The sequence below is a fragment of the Hibiscus syriacus genome, unplaced genomic scaffold (genome assembly GCF_006381635.1).
Source record: "Hibiscus syriacus cultivar Baekdansim isolate YM2019G1 unplaced genomic scaffold, ASM638163v2 tig00112114_pilon, whole genome shotgun sequence".
Classification (NCBI taxonomy): Eukaryota; Viridiplantae; Streptophyta; class Magnoliopsida; order Malvales; family Malvaceae; genus Hibiscus; species Hibiscus syriacus.
In genome coordinates this window covers 177,520-184,479 of record NW_024063255.1, presented here as the reverse complement: position 1 = coordinate 184,479, position 6,960 = coordinate 177,520, and the positions used below count along the sequence as shown (strand labels likewise).

General features: G+C 33.3%; 1 pseudogene; it reads right to left on the bottom strand.

Annotated features, from left to right (window-relative positions):
* Positions 1-2,690: 2,690 nt before the first annotated feature.
* LOC120174559 lies at positions 2,691-3,512 on the bottom strand (annotated as a pseudogene).
* Between the last annotated feature and the right edge of the window lie 3,448 nt (positions 3,513-6,960).

Sequence of the window (6,960 nt, the reverse complement as noted above, 5' to 3'; positions counted from 1 at the left end):
ATATGCATGGTGGAATTGGCGTAATCCCAGTAGTCCAACCTGGTTAATCGTGATTGGTAATCAAAGTTTTTGCATTTGTATCACTTTAAAAAGAATGAAGAAGATTGTGAGGAGACGGAAGTTGAGGCAAGTTGACAGTAGGGGTGTGGTTGTTCGTGGTTTTCCTGCGAAAGTGTTCGTTGCTGATCGGATGAAGATTGTTCAATGAAGCGAGGGCAACGCTTCGCATGGGTAAGGATTTGGGCGTTGCTTTCTCAGTTTTTGGAAGAGTATGTGACTTTAATTTTGGAGCACTTTGTGCTCTCGGTTATAGATAGTGGGTGTGTTTTCCGCGTTTAGTAGAAGGTTCGTGTAAGGGCAGAGCTAGTATAGATCTATTTCACTGTTTCGCTATGGCCCTCGATGGATTCGAGTGTTTTGGAGTTGTTCGTAGTCCCGTTCCTTTACTGTTTGGTTGGCGCTGATAGGGTTCAGATCAATGTTTAGTAACCTTTGATAGGCATATGCTATGTTGTCTTTTGTCTCGGTGATTGTAGCATGGTTTTGTTCTTTGTTTTTGGATGTGTGTAGTTCCTTTTCGAATTTCTTTCAGGGGTAGTGTGTAGCTACATTGATGTAGTCTTTTTGGGCTGTTCTAGTGGTGTGTTATCATCAACTGTTATTCTTGTTGTTCCTGGGTTCTTGTTGGACCTTCCATCCCAAGGTTCACTCTTTTTCCTCTACTTAAGATTAGAGAGGTTTTTTAATGAGGTCCTTGGGGTGGTGTACTTTGTGAATTCTGATACAAAGTAACCATTTTTCAAAAAAAAATGTGTATGTCAGGATAATCTGTAATCATGATTATATGTAGTTCGACGGGTTAGGTAGATCTAGTAGTCAGATTTTAAAATTTTCTCTGATAGGTTACGTGAGTCTGTTAAATATCTTTTCTTTCATCACACTGTAGTTGTAATCTGATTATTTTCTTATCTAACCGGATAATAATAAATTTTTATTTTAATAACTTTTTGGTTAGGATTGTCAAACTTTAGCTTGATCATTAAAATCATGATAATGTTGGATACAAATGGACACTTACATTGGTTATTCTCTTCCACTTGCGAAGGACGAAAGGAGACGAACTTTGCAGGAGTAAAACCATAGTGTCCATGTATTTTACAACATTTTTGGAATTTATTTCCTATTTAATACTCAACTACTCCTATACGTCAGCAATAAATATGTATGTATATGCATCTTGATGAAGTATCGTTCTTAATAGGTTGACCGACAAAACCGAAAGAAAAAAAACAAAGGGTCCACCCCATCAGCTTACTACCTACAAAAAAATCTTTTATAAACTAATAATTATACATTTTTGTGTGTATAAATAAATAAGGTTAAACTATCAAAATAAATCATTACATTTCATTTTATTAATTTTGGTTATTGACTTCAGGAAGTATCATCTTAGTTTTTACATTATCTATTTATAACGCATTGATCATTGAGACGTTAAATACCATTAGTTTGATAATATACACGTTAGTCAAAATGGTTGATTTTTAAATTGATTCTTAATTTTTTTATAAAAATATTAATTTGACCCCTTAAACTTTAGATAAAAGATCAATTTAACTCCTAAATCCAACTAAAATCCCTTATCATTGGTTGTCACTCACCACCTACGTTTTTCACTTTCGACAACCATCAACCTTCATCGATGATGATTGTTGGACCTTAAAATTTTTAGTTCACTCTATTTTAACTTCTTGAACACAAATTTAATGTCTATTTTACTAAAAAAATATATCATCAACTCCATGAATTTAATCTTAAGTTTGGTGAGCTTGCTAGTTCTCGTTAAGTCAATTTTGACAATTTTATTTTTCTGTTGAGAGCTAAGGTCAATTACTTTAATCTTTTACAATAATGTTTTATGATGGTAATTTTTTTTTTAAAAAAGTAAACTATACGATTGGTCAATTTCTTTTAAATTTTGTACAATTTTTCTTATTGAATTAAATATATATATAATATTCGACCACTTTTTTTTATTTAATTAAGATATGATAATGTTCATTTTTATTTAATTAAGATGTGTCACAATCAATAGCAGCTAACAATGAGCGACAATGATCGATTACAAGAGATTTTAATCGAACTCGTTAATTAAATTGATATTCTATCTAAATTTTAAAGTTCAAATTAATATTCTAGATGATAATCTATCGACTGTGATATGATAAAATCTGATTCTAAACTCTTAAGCGATTATCATATATCAATCAACATATTGACATTAAACTCAAACGACCGATAACTTTTCAACGAAAAAATGATGACTTTAGAATATATAAATAATTGAGTGATCATTTTATAATTTTTAATAATCAAGAGACTCAATAAATAATACTCTATAATCAAATGATCACTTATAACTTTTAATAATTGAGGACTAAGAAAAATAGCATTTTATAGTCATGGACCATTTGTATATTTTACCCTAAATTATAGGTACGTAGGAGAAGATATCTACATTAGTTTACCTGAAATAAAATTATTTCATGATTTTTTGTTTCATAATTTATGTTTATTTAATTTAGTAATAGATTAGCAGTTAAGTAAATTAGATGAGCAAAAACAATTTGAAGATACACAGATCGAGATAATCCCAGCATCACCAACAACATAAAATCCAAGAGAAATGGTGGAGAAACAGTGAATAAGATTCACCTAAAAACTCAAGCTTTTTTCTGCTTGATTGGGGGTGTCGACGGTGGAGATACCAAGAATCTGAATACCCAAGCACCCAAAGCCGCTCCGATCAAAGCCCCAATCCAATAAACATAATAAAGTTCCCATGAGTTATGCCGACTGTTCACATACGCCCACCCGAAAGCACTTGCCGGATTCATCGGAGCTCCAGTGAAATTGGATCCCGTTATAACCAAGATCGCCGTCGTTACAGACACTAGCCATTGCTTTATCAGGTTGTTCCTCGGACCCTTGAATATTATCATCAACAAAGCAAAGCTTCGCACGAATGTGAACACTCCTTCAGCGACGGCACCGGTGTGTAAATCCACTTTTAAAGAAGGTCCGGTCAGGTTCTTGCTGTATTGAACCGGGATGAATTCTAGTGCCGCTTTGACCCCGGCGACTCCACCTGCGGCCTGGGCCGGGAAGCGGACTGCCATGGAGAGGAAGGAGGCGTTTTTTTCCCGAGGCCGGCGGCGTGGAAAGTGAGGGAAGCGGCGGGGTTGAAGCTGGCGCCGCCGAATATTTCGCCGATGGCGGAGAAGGTTATGACTAGAATGCTGACCAAGACGGTGGAGATGAAGAGAGGCGCCAAAGGAAGCGTTTGGACGCCGAGGAAACTGGCTGTTTCGGCGGTGAAGATCGTTAAGAGGGGCATGGAAAATACCCACATGGAGGTTAACAAGGCGTCTCCAATGGCTACCTTCATCACTCCCATGGCTGCTTCTGATTTTGAGCTCTGTTTTGGCCCTCCTTTCCGTTTATTTATTTTATTTTTGTGGCTTTCTCAGGAATGAAAAGGAAACACCAATGAAGAAAATAAATACTGAAATTAAAATTTATTTTTGAGTTTTATACATGAAAAAATATATTATATTATATTTAATTTTAGAGTAAAATACATGTCTAAACTATCAGTTTTATTTTATTTTAGTACTTAAATTTTCATTGTTTCATAATAATACCTAACGTTTATTTTTTGTTTCGTTTTAGTACATCGCCGATCAAATTTTAGCGAAAGTGTTACTACATGACACTTGTTATGGGTAAATTATCTTCTCACTCCTATTTTGGTCACTGATTTTTTAATTTAATTACTTAACTTTCAAATTACTCTTAATTTAACCATTCTAACTTTCAAATTTATTTTTATTTTAATTATATATTAATAAAATAATAATAATAAATGTCATGTCAATTTTTTTTTTAATAAAATAAATTAGAGTGATTAAAGCATGAGCAATTTGAAAGTTTAGTAGTTAAATTGAAAAACTTTAAATCTTAGTGACCAAAAAAGGAGGTTGAAGATAGTTATGATGAATGATGTAATTTATCAGTAAAAAATAACACGTGCAGCAGTTCGATAAATTTTAATGACAAGATACTATAATAAAATAAAAAATAAATGCTAGGTATGGTTTTTGAAACAAATGAAGATTCCCATGAATTAAAATGAAACACCAATGAAGAAAATAAATACTAAAATTAAAATTTATTTTTGAGTTTTATAAATAAAAAATTAAAAATATTTTCTGTTAGATTTGATTTTAAAATGATCATATCAGACGTAACTATCCATTATAAATTACTGATATATATATAATACGAATTATATTTTCATTCATTAAAAAGTCGTCAGCAATTACAATAACAAGTGAATCATAATTAGCCTCACAACGAGTATAATAAACAATTACTCTTGGTCGTGGATGAGAATCAAAAAGTTGGCCAGCTCTTGACCATTACACTCTGGAACTTGATCTGGATTGCCATCTAAACCCCGTGACAAATAGTTTGCGCTTCAACTAGGTTAACGTTCGACACACCAACCATCACAATCGCATGCCACAAAACCCACTGTTGGGTCGCCTCGAACATGCATCATCAACATCAACATCAACATTGATATTGATGGTCCCCCGTGAAGCTTCGACCAAGGGCAACTATGTAGAATCCTGGCCGAGGAAGAATCAGATAGGCTGATTGAAGGGCTTCACCGGAGGAGACCCATGATAAAACAATGCCAAACTTTCCAGAGAAGAATCAGAAGCGTTGTGAAATGTTGCAAAGACAAGGAGAGCATAACCACTCTCCACATGAACTGAACTGCAAGGAGGTTTCTTCAACCATAAAATCAGTCGCACAATGCATAGAGAACGATTTCATTTCACAAATGATCACAGACTACATCAACCATTAAATAATCGACGTCCTACCAAAAACACCTCGTGCGAAGCTCGCCAACCAAACAGCCCAACCTTTTAGATATAGTATATAATGAAAAGATACATCAAGTACCCAATTTGCTTCAACTTGCTTCAAAACAAACAAGCATGTTGGATTAATAATAAATACACTTTATTTGAAACACAATAAATGCAAGGGTAAACCAGACTAATGGTCATCAAAATTTTACGATACTTTTACTTTGATCACTGAACTTTTAAAACTTACATTAGTTATTGAAATTTAAAAATACTTTCATTTTGATCATTTCCATTAACGATAATTGATGTGTCACTATCGGTAATTGATTTAACATGTCATATTAATTTTTTAATAGATTAATAATTTACGATAAGATGGAATATAAGCCATCACTTTATTGTCAATAAAAAATAACAAAATATTGTGTTTGAGGAGTTCTAAGTATGAGTGAATAAAATTCGACTCGAAAAATTAACACAAAATATTTCGAATTGTAATTTCATAAATTCGACTCGAAAAAATTTAATGTTAACTTCGAGTTATAAAATAGGATTTGTCCACTCGAATAACTCAAAATATTTTTACTCAATTCGACTCAACTTGATCGAACGTTCACCCCTAATTCCAAGTCCAATACTTAACAACTACTCTAAAGTTTTAATTAAAAAAAACTACACTAAGTTGGGTACTTGTTACATAATTAACACAAGTAATACTTAGGTTAAATATGATTGAAAATAATAACGTTTAATTTATGAAAATATACTAAAGTCTCCTGTTTGATCTCACCAACTGCATTTTTTTTAAAGACGAATGGATCACTCGACAACTCTGGTAAAACTGTAATGTTATTAACTTAAAAATACATGCAGTTTAAGGGAAGCCATCGTGTCGTTTAGGTGTTTTTTGGTATGCAATCTAGTATTCACACTAATACGAAAATATTTTTTCAGATACCTTATATAGATTTTTTTTGAAAAAATAATATTTGATTAATTTTGATCAAAAAATTGAGATCGTGAGATCGAGTCTCATTGAGAGCATTTCATAATTTGGAGGTCTACTACGGAAGTTGCTCTCAACCTAGTGTTGGGGGCAGCCTACTATCTTACCTCCCCCTTACCGCATTACATATGGGAACAAGGAATAGCCAACCAATCTTGTTCAATTGTTCTAACTACTTTGGTCAAAAAACTTCCATCGACAAGCCAATTCAATTATTTTCTAGTGGGTAATTAGTTTATATTTTCAAGGTTTATTTGTTTCTTAATTTTTTATTTTTTATAATATTTTCTAAAATAAATTATTGGTTTAATGATACATGAAATCCTCTTTTTTTTTAAAATGAGTATTTTGTATTGATAAAGATACAAGGTACACCATCTCATAGACCTCATTAAAAAAACTTCCTTAAACTTATTGGAGAAAAAAGAGTGCACCATGAAAAAAAAACAGAAAACCATAGCGCATGTATAGATCACACAATACAGCAATCCAATCCGATCAACGGAAATAAACTTGCCGTTCTACAAAGAAAACACTGCGTGAAAACCAGAAGACTACTAAGAAGCAACTATCCTGATGACAATGAAAAGCTACAAACGAAAGCAGAAACCAGCCGAAATGGAGAAGAACAGCAGAACTACTCGCCACATAACCTCCGTAAAAGTAACTAGAAGAACCCAACACTGAACTCTTCGAAAGCTCCAAAACTAGGAATCAGGAGTAATAAACAACCAACAAACATCATCCGATCAGCCTATCACAAAAATCCAAAACAACATCACCCCAAATACACCACAACAACCAAGGACAACCGAAACTCCATCCTAATAAATCAACTAAAACAACATCACCAACCCACCCAATAAGCCTCCACTGAATTGAGAAAAAAAAACTGCCTGGCACTAGATCATCACACACAATAACCTTAAGGTACAGCACCCTAACCTTCGAATCCACCGTAACACCTCGAAAACCACGAAATCACAACCATGGAGCTTCCAAAGAAAA